General features: G+C 47.0%; 1 long non-coding RNA gene across 1 annotated transcript; it reads left to right on the forward strand.

Moving 5' to 3' along the window:
- Positions 1 to 6,813: 6,813 nt before the first annotated feature.
- On the forward strand, positions 6,814 to 14,192 carry LOC115835405. Its single transcript, XR_004030368.1, has 3 exons — positions 6,814 to 6,909; positions 9,902 to 10,110; positions 13,968 to 14,192. It is a non-coding gene; the product is annotated as an uncharacterized LOC115835405 (long non-coding RNA).
- Positions 14,193 to 25,050: the final 10,858 nt, after the last annotated feature.

Here is a 25,050-nt window from a genome sequence, read left to right on the forward strand (position 1 = left end):
TGTGGACTGGCTTTTTTTTTTTTTTTTTTTACCCCAAGCATCAAAAAAGCTGAGTTCATCCTCCCTCCAAAACTGAATGCAAACCAAGTCCTGGTCCACAACTGGGGGTTGAGGGAGAATTTAAACTACCCTCTAGTGGGCCTGACTGGTACTTGTGCCAGCGTAAGTGGATACAAGCTGGGCTGCTGGGTTTCGGACCCTTTGGGCTCAGTGACTCGGGCCACACTCGGGCCACACTTCCCAGTCCTGCTCTTCCTCCTCCCTTTCAGCACAATCCAGCCCCTCCAGGGGTCAGACTCTGTGGCCAGGAGTGGGGCAGCTTTTGGCAGGAGATCAGAGCCGTGGCCTCGGGCAGGGGCGTGGACAGGAGCAGGCAGAAGGGGTCCCAGCCATGGGCGAGGGAGGTGGGAGAGAGGGGGAGAGACATCCCTCTGGGGTCTGCAGAGCCAGTGCCCAGGCAGGCCGAAGGTCTGACTCAGCCTGGCTCCTTCTTCTGGGCCCTCATCACATGTTTGTGGTCTGGACCACAGGCCCCAGCGACGACAGTGTTTGACCATGGACTACACAGCAGACAACTCCTCCATTCCATTTCTGGTACAGTCCTGTAGGATTTCTTGAAATCTTGTTCATGTGGTTGCTATGGACCAGACACTCTTTCAGTTCTAAAGTTCAAATGTAGCTTTTTCTTTAGAAAAAAAAAAAAAAAAAAACTGCCACAATTCAAAGTGAATTTTTTTTTTCTATAAAAAGGAAAAACAAATAGTGCCTTTTTAAAAAACCATAGCCCAAACTGGAACACTGAAATATGAGACTGATATGTAAATATGCATACCCTCTCATAAAAATAGGGTGGTTTTGGTTTATTTACTTTCCCCCTTCATTTGTTGAATGTCATTGAAAATCCACCAAAAGCCATCCTGTAATGAGCAGAGTGAACGCAACACTATTCACACCTCTCCCTGTTTACAGCAGATAATTTTTTTTTTTTGAGACGAAGTCTCGCATTGTTGCTCGGGCTGGAGAGTAGTAGCGCGATCTTGGCTCACTGCAACCTCCGCCTCTCAGGTTCAAGCGATTCTCCTGCCTCAGCCTCCCAAGTAGCTGGGATTACAGGTGCCGGCCACCACGCCCGGCTATTTTTTTTTGTATTTTTAGAAGAGACAGGGTTTCACATGTTGGCCAGGCTGGTCTCGATCTCCTGACCTCATAATCCACCTACTTCGGCCTCCCAAAGCGTTGGGATTATAGGCGTGAGCCACCATGCCCAGCCAGCAGACAATTTTTAATACAGGGAATGGATATCGAGCCACTTACAGGGGCATGGTTTGTTGTTGCAAAAATTATCCAGTTACCCATTCTTTATTTTCTAGTAGGGAGGTGAATTTCCAAAGTCCCAAACAGCTGAAGTGGCCTGAGGGAGACAGTGCTCCAGGATCTACCAAAGGGTTTTGAACGAGGGGCACATGGGGAAGACTTGGAGGTCTGTATCCTCCTCAAAGAGGCGCTGTGATGGTGCTTCCCCCAGGTGGAAGCTGGGAACTGCCCCCTCAGAGGCGAGGCAACTGCATTGCAAGGGGTTCAGGTGCTGTTCCCCGCTTCTTCTCTGTGTGGTTCTGACCTGGTTATTTAACATTTCTGAGTCTCTGTCAAATGAGAATATTGCTATCCACTCAAAGGTGTGCTACAAGGACTAAATGAAAACATGCTTTTGCAGCCAAGGAGGAACGTGGATACTCACTGGGTTACCCATGGACAGGAGTGGCCCTCTGGTAGTTGGGACATTCATGTTTTTTAAATCTCAAACGGATTTGAAAACAGGAGCAAGAATAACCAAGAGCAGTGGTGAAATGAAGAAAAGGGAGCATCTTGTAGTGCCACCAAGAAAGAAAGTGATCACACACACAGAGAGAGAGAGACAGAGAGAGAGAGAGAGAGAGAGATATGGGGGTATGCAAAGGTGCAATGGAGCCCATTGAAAGAACCCCCCAGGGTCAAAGCAGGAACAATTTGAACAAATAAATCAATAAAGTTGCATTGGATTACAACCCAAAGCATACAATAAATACTCATGGGTCCATACCATATAAATACTTGACTGAATAAATTAATACATTTATTAACAATTTAATAAATTTAAGAATGTGCAAGAGACAAATTTCCCATGCAGACGAATTCTACAGAACCTCTGTGGATACTCCATTCTCTAAGAGGTACAGCATGATTCCCCACCTCGCAAGTGTGAGCTGTGTATGGGGGCTTCCTCCCAATGCATACAGCCAGGAAAGAGAGGCTAAAAGGAATGACTTGACAGAGGAGGAACCTGACACACATTCCCTCAGCCAGACGCTCCAGGCCAGCATCCACAGTGATAAATCATGCTGATAGCATGCAGCTTCATTGCAACAGGATGAAAATGACACTTTACCTCTGCCATCTTCCTCGAAAAAACCCATAACCCCAGTACGAGCAGGAGTAAAACATCAAATACATTCCAGCAGAGGGGCGGCCTACAAAATACCTGACCAGCAATCCTCAAAACTGTCAAGGTCTTCAAAAACAAGGCAAGTCTGAGAAGCTGTCACTACCACGAGGCGCCCAAGGACACCAGACGACCCAGTGTAATGTGGGATCCTGGATGGGATCCTGGGACATGAAAAGGACATTAGGTAAAAACAAAGCAAATCTGAATAAACTGTGCACTTTAGTTAATAATGATGTATCAATAGAACTGTATTAATTCTAACAAATGTACCATACTGGTATGTAAGATGTTAATAACAAGAGAAATTTGGTGAGAACACAAAGCAAGGTATATAGGAGTTGTCTTATCTGCTCAATTTTTCTGGAAACTTAAAACTGTTCTAAAAAACAAAATCCATTAATTAAAAGAAGAAGGAGGAGGCGAAGGAGGGTTCGTTCTTTCTTTTGACATGTCTCAATAAAGGGCTGGCCTGAGGGAGGCCGTGGCCAACATGCCAGGTGTGGTGGGCTCAGACGAGGGAAGATGGGGTATCCTTTTACACACCAACGTTGTGCAAAGGTGGGCAGACCTCTGAGGGGAGCCAGGGAAAGGAGTCTGCGTCAGTGACCCAAGTCCACAGACTGTTTGCCTCACGTTCAACATCAACGTACAAGGCGAAGCATTTTGGGATCGTTAAACGTAATTCAGCAAAGGAGGAAAATGTCTTTGCCATTTATAACCATAATGCTCTTCTAAGGAAGGGACATCCTGTCCTATAAAGATCCTTTTGTTCAGCCAAGCACCTCCATGGATTCAGATATGCCTGGAGCCAAATTTGGAAGATAACAGGGAAGACTGGAAGAAAAGAGAGAGGAAAAACCTAGCAAAGTGGCAGAAGGCCGGGGGCTCCACAGATGAAGGGCAGTGAGAAGCCCTCCTGGGAGACTGGCTGAAAGGGTTTCTGCAACAGGACTCAAAGTGGTGGCTTTAAGTCGTCTGCGCTCAGTTCCACCACGTGAACTTACTGGGTGGCCCACAGCTCATCAGTACATATTCTGCTGACACGACAGCCCAGGGCATCCGCATTTGTTGGGTTGGGAAAGGAAACAAGGCAAAGAGTTTATTTTGGTGCCTACTGGGGTAGAGATAAAGAAGCAACTGCAGGACACAGAGCAGGAAACAATAATTCAGTAGGTGAATTCACAGAAAGTGGTTATTGGGTGAATGGAGGTCCCCCGGGGGCCCTCTGGCACATCTTCGGGGAGAGTTGAGCCTTCCGTGTATCCTTCCTGGGAGGGTTTGCATCGATCGAATAGAGAGCAGAGGCCAGAAGATACCAGCTGATCTGGGCTGGAGGACGCCAACTCAGTGCAAGGGGGACTGGGTCCATGTGGTCAGCATGGCTGGGTATTCTATGTTCACATGGGCCTGTGGCTTTTCCAGAGAAGATAGGAGCCTGGAACTTGCAAATACACAGCTCTCAGAACAGGCCAGGTGTGTTGGCTCACACCTGCAATCCCAGCACTCTGGGAGGCCGAGGCAGGCAGATCACCTGAGATCAGGAGTTCAAGACCAGCCTGGCAAACATGGTGAAACCCTATCTCTACAAAAAATTAGCCACATGTGGTGGCGTGCACCTATAATCCCAGCTACTCTGGAGGCTGAGGTGGGAGAATCGCTTGAACCTGGGAGGCAGAGGTTGCAGTGAGCCGAGATCCCTCCACTGCACTCCGGGCTGGCCGACAGAGTGAGACTCAGTCTCAAAAAAAAAAACACAAAAAACGAAAAGAACAGGCCCTGCACCTAGTAGGTCTTCAGCACACCCTAGTTCCTCTCCCACCATAGCTCTGCCTAAAGAATGCACCAGCCTGGGTGGGCCCAGAGAACACGGTGCCGTGCTGTTCCTGTATCTGGGTGTGTGTTTGCTGTTGCTGACGATCAGCTCTCATGGGTAACAATTGAACACACTATTTACTAATTAACACCCCCCAGAAAACATCTGTTTTTCTTCTTTCTGGCTGATTTTCGAAAATGGAAATCACTAAGTAGCTAAACTGATCGTGTGTGTTGTGTGTGTGTTGGCGGGGTGGGGAGTAGGAGAGCAGGGAGGTACCCAAGAACAACTCGATTTAAAATCCCCACCACCACCTGCACCACACTGCCTGGCACATGATAACGGGCATAGGTTAGGCTTTCAGTAACTGGTGGCTATTGTTGCTGTTGTCGTTAGGAGCCACTGGAGGGTTGGGATGGGAAATGGCAGGGGACAAATGCCAATGCTTCCATGTCGAAAAGTTTATCGGATGGGCAGCAAGAAGGACGGCAGAGAGCTCTGGGAAAGAAGGGGCCCTAGAGAATCAACAGTGGTTCAGAGGGGGTGGAGGAGGATCCAGGGCAGATAGGAGTGAAGATGAGTTGGAAATGAGAGAGACCCATGATTAAGGGACAGGGTCTCCAGGTGGCTGAGAAAGGGAGCATTTGTAGTGTCTGGTGCCAACCACAAGGCACAGGTGTGGTCTTACCAGCTTCCAAAACAGCCCGGCGGGTCAGCATTTGGGTCACACTTCCTGAAGTTCAAAGCCCTCTTCATAGACTCTTCCCCTCCATGTACCTCTCTGTGCCTAATGACTTTTTACACATGTGGCCGCTAAGCCGGGGCCCCTGTCCTGCCATGGATGCAGTTGTCAGCATCAGGGCAGCACTCAGGCCCACCAAGGTATTTTCTGGATCCTAGCTCTGTCTTTCTGTATCTCATCCAGCCCTCAGGGAATCTGTGAACTCTGTCCGCTGACAGTCAAAGAGCACCTCGTTCTCTGCAATGAGTTATTTTAAAAGTTCCCCCAACTTTCAACTCCCAAGCAAAGAGGAGCCTGCCCTCCTGGGCTCATGTTGCTACTGTTCCCGAGACTGTGTGTTGCTGGGGTCAACTGCTGGTACCCGTCAGCTTGGTCCCCCTGCTCTGGGCCCACCTCACTCAATAAAGCCAGCTCTGGCAATCCTTTCCCAGAGGGGCTGCAGCTGAGTGCTCTCCACCAACCCAGCAATCAACATCCTCACGACTGTTTCCAGGGCCATGGGTCAGAGAACCTTCTTCCCTTTTCCATCCCAAGAATGCAAAGCCCTAATGGATCTTCTGGAAATTTTTTGGCTAGAGAGCTCTCCTTCCCACTTGTCCCCTGCACAAAAAAAAAAAAAAAAAAAAAAAAAAAAAAAAAAAAAAAAAAAAGCAACCCCATTAACCTTTGGGGTCAAATTGTCAGTAAGGAAAACTCAGGCATTAGAAATACAGTGCTAGGCCGGGCACGGTGGCTCAAGCCTGTAATCCCAGCACTTTGGGAGGCCGAGGCGGGCGGATCACGAGGTCAGGAGATCGAGACCACGGTGAAACCCCGTCTCTACTAAAAATACAAAAAAAAAAATTAGCCGGGCGTGGTGGCGGGCGCCTGTAGTCCCAGCTACTCGGGAGGCTGAGGCAGGAGAATGGCAGGAACCCGGGAGCCGGAGCTTGCAGTGAGCCGAGATCGCGCCACTGCACTCCAGCCTGGGGGACAGAGCGAGACTCCATCTCAAAAAAAAAAAAAAAAAAAAAAAAAAAAAAAAAAAAAAGAAATACAGTGCTAGTCTCCTCCTGGCTGCAATATGTGATATCTAGTATGTATCATGTAGGCCGGGCGCGGTGGCCACACCTGTAATCCCAGCACTTTGGGAGGCTGAGGTGGGAGCATCACTTGAGGTCAGGAGTTCAAGATCAGCCCGGGAAAAATGGTGAAAACCTGTCTTACTAAAAATACAAAAAAATTAGCCGGGTGTGGTGGCAGGCGCCTGTAATCCCAGCTAATGGGGAGGCTGACATAGGAGAATTGCTTGAACCTGGGAGGCAGAGGCTGCAGTGAGCCGAGATGGCACCACTGCACTCCAGCCAGCCTACAGAGCAAGACTCTGTCTCAGGAAAAAAAAAAAAAAAAAATATATATATATATATATATATATAGATGTGTGTGTGTGTGTGTGAGAGAGAGATGGATATGTAGTAATATCAGATATAATATGTAGCATATAATATATAATACGTAACATATAATATGTAACTGTGTGTGTGTGTGCACCCCAGGAACTGGCATATACTAGGTTCTCAACAAATGTAACAAGTATTATTTTTTAATTCAATCAAATATACTATACCACTTTTCTTTACAATAAAATTTTTCTACAACAAGAGACATTCCAGCTCCCTGTCAGATCTATTATTATGCACTTTACTCATCGTGAGGAGTTCTTAAGTTCTAATGAGGTAAGGACGTTCTACTTTAGTGAAAGAATGAAACTTCCTTACTGTTCACTAACCTACATCTCAATTACCTCCCAACATGTTTGCAGCATGTACCCTGTCAATGGTAGGCAAGAGGAAGGTGTGACCCACAAAGATCAAGGAATCTAAGCCGGCCAAGGTTTGCTTTTTTATAGCTCAAGCTTCCCAACATTTAAAAGGAAGGCGAGTGGGGTCTAACCCATAGCCCACACTGTTGGTCCTGCTCTTTGTTAGAGCATCAGTCTCACGTCCTCAATACACTCTGTACTTTTCCAAAACCACCACCACCTGAATATATTTTTTAGAACTTCTCTAACATTGAGCAATGGGGACACTGGGTATTGTCAGTTTTCTTAGATTTCAAAGGAAAGTTTCACGACATTCTCACAGGCAAAAAAGGGGAGCATGTGGAGGAGGTCAAAGTGATTTCAATTCCATGGTTAGAAAAATTACGAAAGAGATAAGAACATAAAGGATACAGTTCTGACCATGGAGTGTCCTTCAATCCTAATGATGGTGATGGAGGGTGGCATGGGAGTGGAATTGTCCATGGAAACACAGAGATTCTCAAGAGCATGGAGTAAGGGGCGGTGCTGGGACATCCAATCCAAGTTGCAATCTATAAGCCCGAAGCCTTGAGTCCCCTTTCCTTCAGTACCCAGATGTTCACATGTATGTAACAGGAATGATTCCATAATCCATGCTGGGAATACTAAGGGAACATGCTCCAACTTCTTTGAAAACCCAAGGAGTGTCAGTCTGCAGGAAGGGGTGCCAAAGAGCTGAAAAGAAAGATCCCCTACCCACCTGCCATTCTTCACTTGGGAAGGCCGATCCTGCCAGGAAGGAAGGGAAAGGACCCAGCAGAGTCCTTCTCCTGATCTTGTCTCAAAAAATAAATGGAGGTCGGGCATGGTGGCTCACGCCTGTAATCCCAGCACTTTGGGAGGCCGAGGAAGGCGGATCACCTGAGGTCAGGAGTTCGAGACCAGCCTGGCCGTCTCTACTAAAAATACAAAAATTAGCCGGGTGTGATGGTACAAGTCAAAAAAAAAAAAAAAAGAAACGGGATCCCGGAATCCTGAGTGGGGAGCAGATCTTAAGCTCATGTTGCCTCCAAATTGGTGCTTTGTAATCTGCTTTTGTAGCACGCACCATTGAGAACATCTCCCTATGTCCATAAATGTACATCTGCAACATGATTTTTAATTGTATGAATGTGCCATATTTTATTTAATCAATCCGCTAATAGCAGACACAGAGTTCCTCCTAATTTTTCACTATAATATATAGTGCTGCCAAAAGTCTGACGAAAATATCTTTGCCCATTTGTCTGATTAATTCCTTAAGACAAACTACAAATGGAATTACTAGATAGGCACATTGATAAGACTACATTTAAAAGACCGTATTGCTTAATTTCCCTCCAGGAAAGGCATAGCATCTTACAATTGCATCAGTGACATAGGAGAATGCCTGTTCTCCCCAGATTCACTGAATGGGACTTACCATTTAAGACAAAATTGCTTGCCCAGGTTTTTCAAAGTGTATATGCGTATGTCCTTTGATACACGAACTGCTCTTTTAGGAAACTACCCTAAGGAAACATTCATATGAGTTTACAAAGATATATGAACAAAGGCATGAATGCAACAGTGTGGTGAATAACTAGCCAGTTTCTGCTATAGAGTCCCTTTGGTTACTGGCTGAGAGATATCCCATCTAAATCCTGTTACCTTGTCTTTATCAAGGATAGCACTAGTTTTCCCACTTCCTCATATTAGTATCATTAGTGTCATTATTATTAGTATGTAGATCTTCATTCTTTTCCCCACCCTCCATATTCAGATACCAAATAGCAATGTTTTCATTGAAATACCATTGGTATGCTTTGCACAGCCCTGCATTCCTGGGACGACCACCCTCACAGCCTTTGACCCCAGGCTCCCTTATTCAATCAATCAGACATCACTGGCAAATCAATCTTTCTTTTTTTTTTTTTTTTTTTCAGATGGAGTCTTGCTGTTTCACCCAGGCTGGAGTGCAGTGGCACTGTCTCGGCTCACTGCAAGCTCCGCCTCCCGGGTTCACGCCATTCTCCTACCTCAGCTTCCCGAGTAGCTGGGACTACAGGTGCCCGCCACTGCACTCGGCTAATTTTTTTTTTTTTTTTTTTTTTGTATTTTTAGTAGAGACGGGGTTTCACCGTGTTAGCCAGGATGGTCTCGATCTCCTGACCTCGTGATCCGCCTGCCTTGGACTCCCAAAGTGCTGAGATTACAAGCGTGAGCCACCGCACCCGGCCACAGATCAATCTTTCTTAAAAGCAGCTTGTAACACATCACATCTTGGCTCAAAAACTTTTAGAGATTCCCTGTTTTTCACCATATGAAGTCACTGTCCTGGTTCTCCATTAACATTACTCTCTCTCCCTAACCCTTCCCCAGCCCTCCTTCCTCAGGCCCCAAGATTAGCATCTAAGAAGCCAGCATCCAATCTGTTAGCAAACAAACCACACCTATGAACAACCTTGGCTCTCCCTCTCTCCCCGTCTCGTTTCCTCCCACCTACACTCCTGGCCCTAGCCATTCTGGAAAGACCTGGAATACTTAGAGCATCTGAAGATCTGAAATGCAGGAAGGGAAGGCACTATGAAAAGCAGACATCCAATTCTGGGTGAGGCTTGACCTCCCTATCCTTGGTGCCCAAACTTATCTTCATCCACTCAGCTTAGTTTCAGATTTCATTTCCTCACTCTGATAGTCCACCAATGAGAAATTCATGTAGATGGGTCACAAATGTTCTTTTACATGTAAATACTTTCCAGAGGGTTAAGGTATGAAGAACTGAGAATGAAGCTGTTAGCTCAATCAGAGCTGGCTTCAAACTCTGAGCAGCTATCCCGTGGACTTGGGGACTGGTGAGGGTGTGCTGGGGTGCGTGGTGGGCGAAGAGTAAGGTTGCCTTTGCACAGCATGGAAGACCTAAGGGATATGATAGGGTGGGGGAGAGGAAGGAGCCCCCCAAAAGGGGTGGGGGAGGGGAAGGAGCCACCCAAAAGAAAGAGCATAGAAAGCACAGCAAAAGGATGCCAAAACTTATTTTGCTTACATCAAAATTTCACTTTGCAGGTTAAGCATGAATCAAGGAAAGGAAACAGAGATCCTCTTCCTAGTCCTCTTTCCTCTCTTTTCTCCCCTGGGTACCAGGAGTGCGACAGAGTGGGCCAGCTCAGGCAGCTGCAGGTCCCGGCCAGTGCTCTTCCTCACCCAGGCCGTGCAGCATCAACACAGTCACCATAGAACTCCTCTTAAGACATGCAAAGGAATTTTCCAACCCAGTTGAGTGCACTTTGCCCAAGTGTGCGGTGAAAAAGTTAAATGACACTTTGTGAAAGGGATCCTTAAGCTACAAAAACTTTTTTCCCCCATCACACCAAGCACTTGGTTTTGTCCTTGTAGGTGCAAAAGGGGCTGGAGTCATTTGATGAATTCTGAATGTTCTAAGGCTGCTTTTCTGGAAGGGTAAACAGAGAACCTTTTAGATGCCAAGACCTTTTAGAATAATGACCCCATGAGCAATCTCGGTTTATTTCAGAAGAGGAAACTGAGGTGCAAAGGATTGAAGTAACCTTCCAGAGGGTACACAGCTGGTGAGACAAAGTCTGGGCTGGGTCCCAAGCCTGCCTGACTCCGGACTCCCACACCCCACAGTGATACCAGAATCACCCTGAAAATGGGAAACACGCTGCAGCTGCTGTCCTGATTCCAGCTCCTGACCAGGAGAACTAGATTGACCAGGAAGCCAATGAAGCTAAGTTTCAGGGCCCTCTGCCTGCCCAAGGCCTCTCCCAAGGCCCTGCACCAAAATTTCTATTTGTGACTTTGTTTTCTTAGAAAAAAACTCCTCAATTATGTGAATCTCAGGCCCTACAAACACCTGGATCCACCTCTGCTGACAAGGAACTCCTTAGAGGACTTGAGTTTTAGAAGGACAAGCTCCAAAAGCACTTCTAGATAGCCTCCAGAAAACTGCTGGTTCTGACTCTTTTTGGAACTAGGTACAGAAGACCCCAGGCAGATGGACTGGCCTTTGGGGATTAAGGGAGACTTTCCAGAACAGCTCAATTGATCTCTGGTGCCTGACCTTTGAACATCCAGTTTATAAACACATCCAAAGTGGTTTCTTTCCTGTCTTCATTTGGGACCTTCTGTAGACTCCAAATCCCATTTGCATGACCCAGGCCCATCGATAACCTCCTCCCATTCAGTCCATTCTCTTGTGGGACCAGAAGCCTAAGGGGCATCTCCAGGTCAAGGAAAGTGGGCTGGGGAATGTGCAGAGGGAGGGACAGCAGGAGGAGAGAAAGATGTGTCTAAAGATCTGGAGTCAGAGATCATCATGTGTTGTGGACATTGGAATGAATTTGGTGTGAAGGAAGCTGAGACTGAGACTGGAGGGGCTATGTCTTAGCCCATTTGGACTGCAATAGCAAAAATGCCATAAACTGGATGGTTAATAAGCAACAGAAATTTCTTTTTTTTTTTTTTGAGACAGAGTGTCGCTCTGTCGCCCAGGCTGGAGTGCAGTGGCACCATCTCAGCTCACTGCAACCTCCGCCTCCCAGGTTCAAGCCATTCTCCTGCCTCAGCCTCTCAGGTAGCTGGGACTACAGGTGCCCATCACCATGCCTGGCTAATTTTTTTGTATTTTTAGTAGAGTTGGGGTTTCACTGTGTTAGCCAGGATGGTCTCAATCTCCTGACCTCGTGATCCGCCCACCTCGGCCTCCCAAAGTGCTGGCATTGCAGGCATGAGCCACCATGCCCAGCCCAGAAATTTATTTCTTACAGTTCTAAAGGCTGAAAAGTCCAAGAGCAAGACACCAGCAGATCCAGTGTCTGGTGAGAGCCCACTCTCTGATTCACAGAAGGCTTCTTACTGTGCTGAAAAGGCAAGTGAGCTTTCTTGGGCCTCTTTGATAAGGGCACTAACTCTATTCGTGAGGGTGGAGTCCTCATGACCTAATTATTTCCCAAAGGCCCTACCCCTTAATACTATCACGTTGGGGTTTAGGATGTCAGCATAGGAAATTTGGGGAGGTGGGGCGGGAGGGTGGGGGGTCCCAGACAGCAATCTGGCAGAGGGTAGAATATGAAGGGACTTTTACACCACATTCAGGGGGATGTCAACTTTATCCCCCAAAATGAGGAGCAGCTTAAGCAAGGGAATGATATAAAGTAGTCCTCCCTTATCTGTGGTTTTGGTTACCCTTGGTTCGCTGAGGTCCAACAATATTCAGTGAAAAATTCCATAAATAAACAACTTATACGTTTTAAATTGCATGCCGTTCTTAGTAGTGTGATGAAATCTCACGCCACCCAGCTCCATCCTGCCCGGGATGTGAATCATCCTTTTGTCCATCGTATTCCTGCTGTAGACATGACTCAACCCGCCCATCACTTAGCAGCCGTCTGGGTTATCAGATTGACTGTCATAGCAGCACAGTGCTTGTGTTCAAGTAACCCTTATTTTACTTCATGATGGCCCCAAAGTGCAAGAGTAGGGATGCTGGTGATTCGGATATGCCAGAAAGCGGCTGCAAAGTGCTTCCTGTAAGCGAAAAGCTGAAAGTTCTCAATGTAATAAGGAAAGAAAAAGAAATCTCATGCTGAGGTTACTGAGATCTATGGTAAGAATGAATCTTCCGTTTGTGAAATCGTGGACAGTGTATTGTGTTACTTGTTCTGTTCTGGTATTAGTTGTTGTTACTCTCTTACTGTGCCTAATTTATAAATTAAACTTTATCTTAGGGAGGTTTGTATGTATAGGAAAAAATATGGTGTACGTAAGGTTCAGGACATCCACTGGGGGGTCTTGGAGTGTATCCTCTGTGGATAAGGGAAGACTATGGTACTATTTTATTTCTCATTTTGAGAAGACCACCCTGGCTACAGAATGGAGACTGTGGTTCAGTAAAGAACGTGGCCGTGCCCTGCACTGTGATAATGCTGACCTGCATCCAGGCAGAGGCAAGGTGACGGGAAAAGTGGATGGATCGGAGCACACTCTCACCACTGTGACCCCTGGAGGTTTTTTTTTATTTTTTTTTTAATTTTTTAATTTTTTTATTTTTTTTGTCTGTTTCTCTTTTTTTTATTTTATTTTATTTTTTATTATTATACTTTAGGTTTTAGGATACATGTGCACAATGTGCAGGTTTGTTACATATGTATCCATGTGCCATGTTTTGCTGCCCCCATTAACTCGTCGTTTAGCATTAGGTGTATCTCCTAATGCTGTCCCTCCCCCCTCCCCCCAGACCCCTGGAGTTTTTTGTGTTGAGAGGGATTCCAGGAACCAGTGTGTGGCTGGAGGGTGGCCAGTGGGGGAAGTTCCACCTGCTGTCTCTACCTTCCCCTTCTCCCTTTAACCCGGGTGGCTCTTCTTTGATATGTTCTGTGTGTTCGGGTACCACGCAAGTTTCTGTTTGAGAAGGAAAAGCCTATTTCTCAAAATAAGTTTGGAAAAACTATTGGTTTGGGGGAATATTCAGGAGACAGACTAGAAAGGACTTGGTGATTGTGGATGAGCAAGGGAGGGGAGGTGGGAAGAATGACGGGGAGGAAGGGGGTGCCATTCACTGAGTGGGGAAATGCTACAAGAGGATCCAGATTGGTGGGGTCAGGAGGGTGATGTGGAGTCAGTTCCAGACTTTTGCCCTGCAGGACTTCCAGTCCTCCAGTAAGTGTCGGAATACACTGCCTGCTGGGCAAGGGGACCAGAGTGACGAGAGTTCACGGGTGGTGCTGGGGCAGGAGGATCTCGCGTGCCAGGGGGATGTGTAGTGGTAAGCTCCCTCCAGGGCCTCCTGAAGAACTCACATTTGGCCCCCAGGGGGAGTGGCCCTTGGGCTCTGGCTGCCAGAGGCATCCCAGCCAACTGGGAAACTTCAACAGCTTCAGGTGGGTGAGAGAATGTAGTCTCCTTTCCTCCACTGCCTCTACTCTCTGTCCTGACCTTGACCACTCAGAGGCAGAGGTGAGCAGAGGAGGAGGGTAAAAGCAGAACATGCCATCTCCATCCCCTCCCACCTCCTTCCAGCCTAGGCCGGGCCAAGGCCAGGTCAACGAGATGAGCTCTCCGTTAGATAGGAAATCAACACTGCAATCTAGACCAGGTGTTTTAATATTTACAGGTAGTCAGGGAGTTTTGAGATCTTCCAAGATGCTATCAAGGAACTGAAAAGTGCTGTCCAGCTACAGTGAGGGCTTTTTAAAGGCAGTTCCATGTCTATACCCCACTGAGTTCAGACGTCCAATGAACCACTGACATTGTTACACATGCGTATTGTGGACAACTGGAGAAAACACTTGTCTGCAGGAAGATGAAATTAAAATCAAGTGTGATCCTACCACCGAAAGATAAGTGTTACTGATATTTTTTGTTAATAACATTCCAGTTTTTTATGTGGTTTTCAGGTAGCTTTTTATTTTCATGTGATTTCAAACTTGGAGCAAGTTTCCAAGATGAGTCCAAGGAGCTCTCATATGCTCCTCACCCAGATCCACCAACTGGCCACATTTTGTCCCATTTGCTTTATTATTCCTTCTACCTCTCTCTCTCTAAAGTATTATTATATGTTAAATATATCTTAATATAATTATAGTTATGTTAAATATATCTTAATATAGTTACAAATAATTATGTTAAATATATCTTAATGTAATTATGTTAAATGTTATGAATATTAAAATTATAATTTAAATAATATTCTAATATAGACAGACATTTAGTTTCTGAACCATTTGGGACCACGCTGGAAGCATCATTTTCCTTTACACCATTTTCCTTCAGTGCCAGAGGGGACCAGAGCAGTGAGAGGTTGTGGGGGGATCCTGGGCCAGGAGCATCCCCATTTCCTAGAATAAGATAGTTCTCTTAAATAACTACAGTGCCAACATAGGAATCAGGAAATTTAGCATTGACACCATTAACTACTGCACAGCCCATAAACAAATTATATCAATTGTTCCAATAATTTGTTTTTGTTTGTTTGTTTTGTTTTTTTAGACGGAGTTTCACTCTTGCTGCCCAGGCTGGAGTGCAATGGCTCAATCTCAGCTCACTGCAGCTTCCACCTCCCAGGTTCAAGCGATTCTCCTGCCTCAGCCTCCTGAGTAGCTAGGATTACAGGCATGTGCCACCATGCCTGGCTAATTTCGTATTTTTAGTAGAAACAGGGTTTCTCCATGTTGGTCAGGATGGTCTCGACCTCCTGACCTCAGGTGATCCGCCCTCCTCAGCCTCCCAAAGTGCTGGGATTACAAGCGTGAGCCACCGCGCCAGGCCCCAGTAATGTTCTTCATAGCAATTTTATTTCCTGGCTGAGCATCCAGGCCAGCGTCCCCCATTGCATTGACTTTTCAGGTCTCTTTAGTCTCCCTTAATCTGGGATTGTTCCTCAGTCTTTCTCTTCCGTGACCTTAGCATTTTTAGAGAATATAGTCCAGTTATTTTACAAGATGCCCCTCAACTGGGGATTGTCTGACATTTCCTCATTATTAGATCCAGGTGTTGCATTTTGGGAATACAAAATCCTGAGAAGTGATGTTGTTTTCTCAGCACGTCATAGCAGGATGCAGATGAAGTGGGCCTGCCCCACCACAGGTGGTGCTTATGTTCACCATTTGGTTAAGGACACATTTTTTTTTTTTTTTTTTTTTTGAGACAGGGTCTCGTTCTATTGCTCAGGCTGGAGTGAAGTGGTGCAATCATGGCTCACTGCAGCCTCAAACTCCTGGGCTCAAGCAATCCTCCTGCCTCAGCTTCTTGAGTAGCTGGGACCACAGGCATGTGCCACCACACCTGGCTAATTTTTTGTGTGTGCGTAAAGACGGGGTTTCCCTATATTGCCCAGGCTGGTCTCGAACTCCTGGGCTCAAGTGATCCTCCCACCTAAGCCTCCCAAAGTGCTGGGATTACCAGCATAAGCCACTGTACTCAGCTGAAGGACAGATATTTTTTAAGAAAATTCAGATCACACTGAATATGCTGTTTTATTAACTCCTTTTTCACTTACACTATTATAAAAATTTGGCAGGTTTTAAATATTCTTATAAAGCATCATTTTTTTCTTCTTTTTTGAGACAGAGTGTCTCCCAGGCTAGAGTAAAGATTTCAGCTCACTGCAGCCTCGACCTCCTGGGCTCAAGCGAACCTGCTGGCCTCAGGCCCCCTGAGTAGCTGGGACTACAGATATATGCCACCATGCCCTGCTAATTTTTTGTATAGACAGGGTTTCACCACGTTACTCAGGCTGTAGCATCATTTTAATAGCTGCCTAATTTCCATGGTGCACACACTGTGTTTACTAATTATAACTCCTATTGTTTTGTCAAATTTCAACATTTTGTCACGTTTTACTACCATTAACAATGTTGCACAGAACATTTTTATAGATAATTCTTTATGTCCATCAAAGATTATTTCCCAAGGGTAAATTCCTAGAACTGGAATTGGTAGTCAAAGGTTACGCTTTTCTCTTTTTTTTTTTGAGATGAGTCTCACCCTGTCGCCCAGGCTGGAGTGCACTGGCACGATCTCAGCTTACTGCAGCCTCCGCCTCCCGGGTTCAAGCAATTCTTCTGCCTCAGCCTCCCGAGTAGCTGGGACTACAGACGCCCACCACCATGCCCAGTTAATTTTTGTATTTTTAGTAGAGATGGGGTTTCACCATATTGGCCAAGTTGGTCTCAAACTCCTGACTTCATGATCCGCCCGCCTGGGCCTCCCAAAGTGCTGGGATTACAGGCGTGAGCCACAGCACCTGGCCCTGGTTATGCATATTTTTAAGGCTAAAAAGTGCCATTAATAGGGCCCTGCCTCAAAAGCATTGTTCAAATTTCCGCTCCCCATCTTAGTGTATGCAAGGGCCCATTTTGCCATCTGCCTCCCTCTAACATAGGGTTTGGTCATTTTCCAGAATCTTTTGTTGCTTTAATTAGTGTTTCTTTAATTAGAAAATTTGACTTTTTTTCCATATATTTTGAGCCATTTATGTAACTCCTTTTCTTGAGTTTCCTATTTATATCCTTCGCTTATCTTTCTGTTGAGTTTTCCTCTTTTGTTAAAACATATGTAGATTTCATAGTTACCACTGTATGAAAACTTTGTAAATTCAGCTTTGAGTTCTTTGCTGACTAAAGAGTTCTGTGCTTTTTGTTTTATTTTGTTTTAATTTCCAAATAGCATTTCCTTTACTGGATTTGTAATTAATTTTTCAAGTTGTGTCTTCTAGAAAAAGAGCAGGACCTGGAAGCAGGAGAGTTGAAAGGTCAAGAGCACATGCTTTGGGGTGAGGCAGACCTGCTGCTGAGTCCTGGCTCTGCTAGGGGACTTTGGTAGGGGCGGGGGGCCCACATCACTGGGGCTCCGTTTTCTCATCTGTAAAGTAGGAGATAATAGTAGGGTCCTGGTGAAGACTAAATGAGACACTGTGTGCAAAGGGCCTGCTGCACCGCCCTCAGTCAGCGTTGCTTGTGACGGTTGTTTCGTTATTGTCACTCAGTTGCCTGAGGGGAACATTCAGAGAGACTTATCGGCAGGACGTGTACAAAGAGGACAGAAGAGCAGATGCAGCCTCCAAGAGTGAGCTGCTGAGGACGAGAGGTGGGTTTCTCAGGGAAGCTTGAGGGTGGGCCAGGTCCGTGGCTTGCTGTGCAGTGTCTAACGCTGGCATGCTGCAATGATCCTGCTGGACGATTAGTCACAGGACTGACACTGCTCTCAACCCTGCTAGGCTTGAAGTTAGGGTGTCTGAGTGGATACACAGTTGTCATTTGGATGGGTTCACTTTCTACGCTGCACAGATGGCATTGTCCTTTGGCGATATTCAACAGCTTCTTAAGGTTCCTAGACGTAGATCTGCAGCTGTGGACTTGGTGTTTTAACCTAAGTCAGTAAGCACTTATGGGCCTCTAAGTGGGGAATGAACTTGGAAAACACTGAACCTAGTGTGCAGCACATAGTAGGTACTCATCTGCAAGGCACCTCCCTTTCTCCCTCCCTCTCTCCCTCCTCGCCCTCTTCCTCAGGGACACAGCCGATGACCTGAAAGAGCGTGAGCCAACGTCTGTCCCAGCTCTGGTCCTGCTTTGTGCCTGCCCTGTGATACTGGGGAAGTTGCTCATCCCTGGACTTCTCCTTTCTCCTCCATAAAACATGGCTTTGGGAGCAACTTGCTCTCCAAGGGCCATTCCAACTCTAGCATTATAATTTTGTCATATGGGATTTGGCATAATTGGTTATCTCTGAACACTTACACTTTTTTTTTTTTTTTTTTTTGAGACAGAGTCTCGCTCTGTCGCTCAGGCTGGAGTGCAGTGGCCCGATCTCGGCTCACTGCAAGCTCCACCTCCCAGGTTCACGCCATTCTCCTGCCTCAGCCTCCCGAGTAGCTACAAACTACAGGCGCCGGCCACCAGGCCCAGCTAATTTTTTTTTTGTATTTTTAATAGAGACAGGGTTTCACCATGTTAGCCAGGATGGTCTTGATCTCCTGACCTCGTGATTGGCCCGCCTCGGCCTCCCAAAGTGCTGGAACACTTACACTTTTAAGGTATTCGTACACATACACGAACCAAAACGAGAGGCAGGAGGTGCAAACAGCCCCACGCACAAATGCTCTGGGGTGTTTAGGAGAAACCCCGCACCTTGAACGTCTTTTCTCACCCAACCTTCTTTCCAGAACTTCCTTCCCTCCTGGCTAAATGTCCTGTAGAAGCGCTAATGTGTCCATGTGCCCCTGGAAGCCAGACTTTCCCTGGAAGCACAGCTGTACTAGCTAACTACTCATAAGACACTAACTATGCTGATGTTGATGGAAAGGGCTGAATTCTTTGAAGCCTCGTGGTGGAAATTTAAAGAAAATAATGTGAGAGCGTCACAGATAACTGCACGTTCACCACCACAAATGGTACCATCCCAGAGACAAATATGTAATAGTTCAGGACTTGGGAAAATGGCCCAGGATCGAGCCATGCTAAGAATGGGAGCAATTTGGCTGATACATAGCTGCCCTGTGGTCCAGCAGGGGGAAAAAAAAAGGTTCTAATTACCCAGCCGCAAGCCTGTATTTAGATGTAAAAGGGAGGAAATAGCTGAGCTCTGTTCTAGTCACAGACATGCCAAACGGGTCAAGAGAAAAGCCTTCTGCCCAGACCACTGCTGAGCCCACGGCTGGCCTGGGCCCAGGCTGCCCAGCCGATGAGCCTCAGATGGACCTACAGAAGGCCACAGCGGCCCCACTTTATCCTCTGCCTATTTTCCCAGGACATTGGCCTCAGACAATTTCCTCCTCAAAGTTTCTTCACTTTCTTTGGTGTCCTGTCTCATGCAAATCTGTTGGGGATGGAAGGAATTAAGGACAGGAAGATCAGATGACAACCCCTGCCTCCTCAGTGATTAAAAAAACCAGAGCTCATCCATATGGCAGTGGCATTTCTGACCTGATCCAGCATTCCTCCCTCACCCTGTGCTTTCTGAAACTCTCATGCATCTTTGAATGTCACCTGCTGCCATGAGGTCAGCATGGATGAGGGTCAGCGTGGATCTCCGGTTCTACTAGGCTGCCAAAGTAGCAGAGACAAGCTTCAATCCTGAGATATTTAGGACCTGACAAATACCCCATCTCAAGAACTTGCAGAAACCTCAGCATGGACAGCCTGCAGTGAAAGGATGCTTACTTCCTAGGAAGGGCATTTCTGCTTGGGAAATGCTCAGCTGTGCCTCAGTTTCCCTTAGTCTTCCTCTGAGCTGCAGGTGCTTGAGACTGAGAGGCTTTCCACACTTCCCAGAAGGGGCAGACTTGATGGTGCTTCCTATCTCCACGCAAAACAACTACTGCAGATCCTCACCTCAGACGGTGCTGATAGAAACACCCACACCTGCTCGCAGCGGGTCTGGGCTTTCCTAGTCAATTATTTTGCCTTCAGGGTGTAGAGGTAGGAGAATGAAACAAAGATTGCACAGCCCTGGCGAAAAGAAAAGGAGAAATTCAGGGAGGAGGAATGAGGGATCCTCTTTCTTGTGTGTGGGTGTTAGCTTGCCTCCCAACCACACTGACACTTGCTGTGCCATTGATTTGACTTTTCTCCTATCTTAACTATAACAAATCATTAAAAAATCAGTTTATCAAAATATAAAACGGAAATATATGTGCTTGTGATATTTTCCCCTTCCCACAGCCTAGCAAAGCAAATCCCATCTCTGGTCACTGTCCCCCTGCCCTTCCTTCCTTGGGAGCTCCTGGGTCTGCTATCTTGGTTCCTGAGCTTCTTCTCTTCTGACAAAACATGATTCTGCCCGGGTTCATGTTAATCTCCTGCCTCAGCCTCCCGAGCAGCTGGGACTGCAGGCGCCCGCCACCACGCCTGGCTAATTTTTTTATTTTTAGTAGAGACGGGATTTCATCGTGTTAGCCAGGATGGTCTCGATCTCCTGACCTCGTGATCCGCCCACCTCGGCCTCCCAAAGTGCTGGGATTACAGGCGTGAACCACTGCGCCCGGCCAAGCTGATTTATTAAATACTTAATTGCATTTAGAAAGGGGCAGGAAAATTGTTTATAGGGGAAAAAGAAGAGATTGAGAGTGGGAGTGGGAAGAGAAGGGAGAGAGTGACAGGCCAACCGGAGCTGGGTTCAGAGAGAGTTTCTCTTTTGTGCTGAGGTGAGAAATTGAGAAAGAAAGAGAGGCAATTTTTTTTTTTTACACGGAGTCTCGCTCTGTCACCCAGGCTGGAGGAAAGACAGACACTTTAAGGTGGCTTTGGGATGTGACAGTCGTGAAGAGCCATAGTAGTGGGAAAACAGGATGTGTGGGTTGTGAACCTCTCCTTGAACAATCTGTGAGGGTTCTCAGTAAAGATCTGGAAAGAAAGCTCAGTCCCTGACCAATAATGCTCATCAAAAGCCACCTCCAGAAAAATATTTAAAATGATCTCCTGGCAACCTCCCATGTCTCTGAATTCCCAGTAGGTTAAGTCCCATCTCAGAGTATACTCATCTCTTCAAAAGTGACCCATGGCCTTGTGGCATTGGGCTGGGGCTGGGTTGAGCAAAGGAGGCCTGCTCCCTGCATGCTCCACCAGTTCCTCATGACCTGGGTAACACATCCAGGAGAGCTGAGCCTCCAGAAAGTGTGTCCTCAGTGAGCTTTGGAACCACTGTTAGGCGGATCAGGAATAAGAGCAACAACAGTAATAATAAAGGGCGCTTATGATGTGCTAGGCATTGGGCTAAAGGCTTTACTCTCAGATCTCAGTCCTTACAAAAGCCTGGAGGCAGGGATATTATCTCCTCTTACAATGAGGAAATTAGGGCTCAGAGATGTTGAGTGGGTTGTCCAAGTTCACCCAGCTTGTAGAAGGTGACATCAGGATTCAGACATTGAACTCTCTGACCCTAGTTTCCAATTTTTTATTCATTTTGACACAGGAGCACACTCATCCCATATCTATTTCTTGGTATGACAGATGAGGAGGCCCAGGCACACGGAGATTAAATCACAGTCCCACGGTTACACAATCAATGATTGGTGGAGATTGGACTAGAACCTCTGCTTCTTGGCTTCCTATTTGCTCTTTTATCACAGAACCCTCCTCTTCCTATCCCCTGCCTGAGAGGTTGGCCTAAGGCTTGAGAGCTCTGATTGGATGGGCAGGGAATAGGGTGGGACTGTGGAGCAGGATTTACCCCCGGGGATGAGCAGCCCAGAGAATGTGGGCTCAGTGGCAGGGAGGGATTGAGATGTGCCCAGATTGTCTTGGTTTCTCCCGGACTTTTCCAGTTTTAGCACTGAAAATCCTGCTTTCCAGGAAACCTATCAGTCCCAGGCAAACTGGGACTGTTGGTCCCTCTACCAGGGCCTGAGCTGGCAGCAGCTTCGTGGTCTTCGGGACTGAGGTCAAGGCTTTTCATAACTGAGGGGTCTTTAGAGCCCCAAGACCTGACTTGGGACAGCCAATGAGATACCAAAAGGCTGCCAGGCCTTGGCTGGAGGGGTCAGTCATCCAGGTCAGACCACAGTGATAAGAATCTTCAGGGCTGGTGGGCATTTTAAGCAGCATTTAGTTCAACCTATCATTTGACAGATGGGGACCCTGAAGTGCTAAAACCTCTCCTGAGATTCTGCAGCATAGGAGGTGTAAGAGTGGGAGTAGGTCTCCAGGGAAGCCAAATCCTCTGCTTTGCTTAACATGTCACATGGCTTTTCTTAACTTCGTCATGTGTCTAGAGTAGTGATTCTGAAAGTGGGGTCCCTGGACCAGCAGCATCGGCATCACCTAGGAGCTTATCAGAAATGCAAAGTCTCTGGCCCAGACCCACTGAATTGGAAGCTTTCGGAGTGGAGCCCGGAGCTCTGTGTTTTAATAAGTTCTACAGGTGATTCTGATGCAGGGTCAAATTTAAGAATCGCCACTCCTAAGGCATGGGTTTTCCAGAAGACTGACCTCCTCTGATATGGTTTGTCTGTGTCCCTACCCAAATCTCATCTTGAGTTGTAGCTCCCATAATTCCCACATGTTGTGGGAGGGACTTGGTGGGAGATAATTGAATCATGGAGGTGGTTTCCCCCATACTGTTCTCATGGTAGTGAGTAAGTCTCACAAGATCTGCTGGTTTTATAAGGGAAAACCCCTTTCATTTGGCTCTCCTTTTCTCTTTGCCTGCCACCATGTAAGACGTGCCTTTTGCTTTCCACAATGATTGTGAGGCCTTCCCAGCCATGTGGAATTGTGAGTCCATTAAACCTTTTTCTTTATAAATTACCTAGTCTCTGGCATGTCTTTATCAGCAGCGTGAAAACAGACTAGTACATTCTCAATGGCAGTATTGTAAGTTTTCATCCTTTTCCCCATGTCCAGCATGGGACCCTGCTAGGGTCTGAATGTTTGTGTCCCCACAAAATTCGTTTGTGGAAATACTAACCTTCAAGGTGATGATATGAGAAAGTGGGGCCTTTGCGAGGTGAGTAGGTGGTGAGAGTGGAGCACTCAGGAATGAGATTAGTGCCCTTATAAAGGAAGCCCCAGAAAGACCCTCGTCCCTTCTATCATGTGAATTTACAGTGAAAAGATGGCCATCTATAAGCCAGGAAGAGGGCCCTCATCAGACATCAAATCCACCAGTGCCTTGATGTTGGATTTCCCAGCCTCCAGAACTGTGAGAAATAACTTCCCATTGTTTATAAGCCACCCAGTCTCAGGTATTTTGTTATTGCAGCCTGAACAGACTAAGACAGACTTGGCAGTTGCAGGAATAGGCTGTGGTCTGAGGGCCCTGGGCACTTGAAGAGAGTGGCCTCCCTTGTAATCCCAGCACTTTGGGAGGCCAAGGAGGGCAGATCACGAGGTCAAGAGATCAAGACCATCCTGGCCAACATGGTGAAACCCTGTCTTTACTAAAAATACAAAAATTAGCTGGGCGCAGTGGCATGCCCCTGTAGTCCCAGCTACTTGGGAGACTGAGGCAGGAGAATTGTTTGAACCCGGGAGGCAGAGGTTGCAGTGAGCCGAGCTCACACCACTGCCCTCCAGCCTGGTGACAGAGCAAGACTCTGTCTCAAAAAAAAAAAAAAAAAAAGTGACCTCCCTGAGGGGAGAGGAGGCAGGGCCCATTCTCCAAAAGGGGCATCTGTTCTGTGACTGCTCTTTATGACCAAGTGGAGATTGTTAGGAGAGCACAGAAAAGAGGCTAGAGGAAGTGGAGGAACTCAGAGACAGTAGAGAAAGCAGGCAGAGGATGGAAGCTGTCCCAAGTGATCAGATCCCAACCCAGCCAGGCCTGACCCCTGACTGTTTCATGCCCTGCTGTGAGAGCTCCTGAAGCTACTGTCCTCAGTAAGTGTCACCTGAACAAATTGACCACCAGGGAACATTACTGAAAGCAGCTTGCCCAAACAGATCAATATTTAATTTCTAATGAGCAATTTTCAATTAGATCCTTGATTTGACTGATGTCTCATCATTCGCCTGTAACCACTGCAGGTCTTTTGCTCCCCTCGGTGGCCAAAATGCAGCCGATGTTACAGCCATGATAACCTGAGTGTTCTATCCCGTAGTCTCAGCCAAATCGAAAGGCTTAGGGCAGCGCTTCTAAACGAGGGTGAGTTTGCCCTCAAGGGGATGTTCCACAGTGTCTGGGGATATTTTTGTTTGGCACAGCCAAGGGGTGTTACTGGCACATAGCGAGTAGAGTTCAGGGATGCCGCCAAACAGCCTACAATGCACCAGGAGAGCCCCACAACAAAGAATTATCACCCCGAAATGTCCACAGTGCTGAGGTTGAGAGGCACCGCCTTAAGGCCTCCTCTGTTTGTCAATCACAGTTAACCTCCGTGATCGTCTCCCTGATCGTCTCCAACCGCACGCACTCTTAGAAGCATCCCCGCTCAGGCCACACCCACACTCACATGCTCACATGCACACACACCCCTGCACAGCATTCATCACCTACAATAATGCAGTCCCAACCCTGCAACTGTTTTTGTTTTGTTTTGTTTGTTTTTGAGACGGAGTCTCGCTCTGTCGCCCAGGCTGGAGTGCAGTGGCGCGATCTCGGCTCCCTGAAAGCTCCGCCTCCCCGATTCACGCCATTCTCCTGCCTCAGCCTCCCGAGTAGCTGGGACTACAGGCTCCCGCCACCACGCCCAAGCTAATTATTAGCCCAAGCTAAAAAATTAGCCAAGCTATTTTTCTGTATTTTTAGTAAAGACGGGGTTTCACCGTGTTAGCCAGGATGGTCTCTATCTCCTGACCTCGTGATCCGCCCACCTCGGCCTCCCAAAGTGCTGGGATTACAGGCATGAGCCACAGCCCCCAGCTTCACTGACAATTATTTTAAATCATGCTTTACCAATCAGGCACACACACGAGGAGGATCTGGAGAGGGTTTAATGACAGGGACTATTTACAAAGGTGTGGGCAGAATTAAGGGACATTAACCAGGATGACGAAGCACCCCAGAGCTAACTGTTAGAAGTCAAAGCTACCCTGAGGGTTAGGGACAAGAAGGAGCAGGCACTAGAACCAGGAGAGGGTCACCTGACTGGAGCTGTGGCCTTGGGAAAAGAAACACAGAGGTTGCCAGGTGACAGCCTTGCAGGTAGGGAGCTGCGGGAATAACCACCATGGCCTCGCTCTCCTCCTGCCCTCTGATGTACTGTGGGTGCCTCCCACTGGCTGAGCCCAAGAAAACAGAAGGTAGAGAAACCTCATGAT

The sequence above is a fragment of the Nomascus leucogenys genome, chromosome 6 (assembly GCF_006542625.1).
Source record: "Nomascus leucogenys isolate Asia chromosome 6, Asia_NLE_v1, whole genome shotgun sequence".
NCBI lineage: Eukaryota > Metazoa > Chordata > Mammalia > Primates > Hylobatidae > Nomascus > Nomascus leucogenys.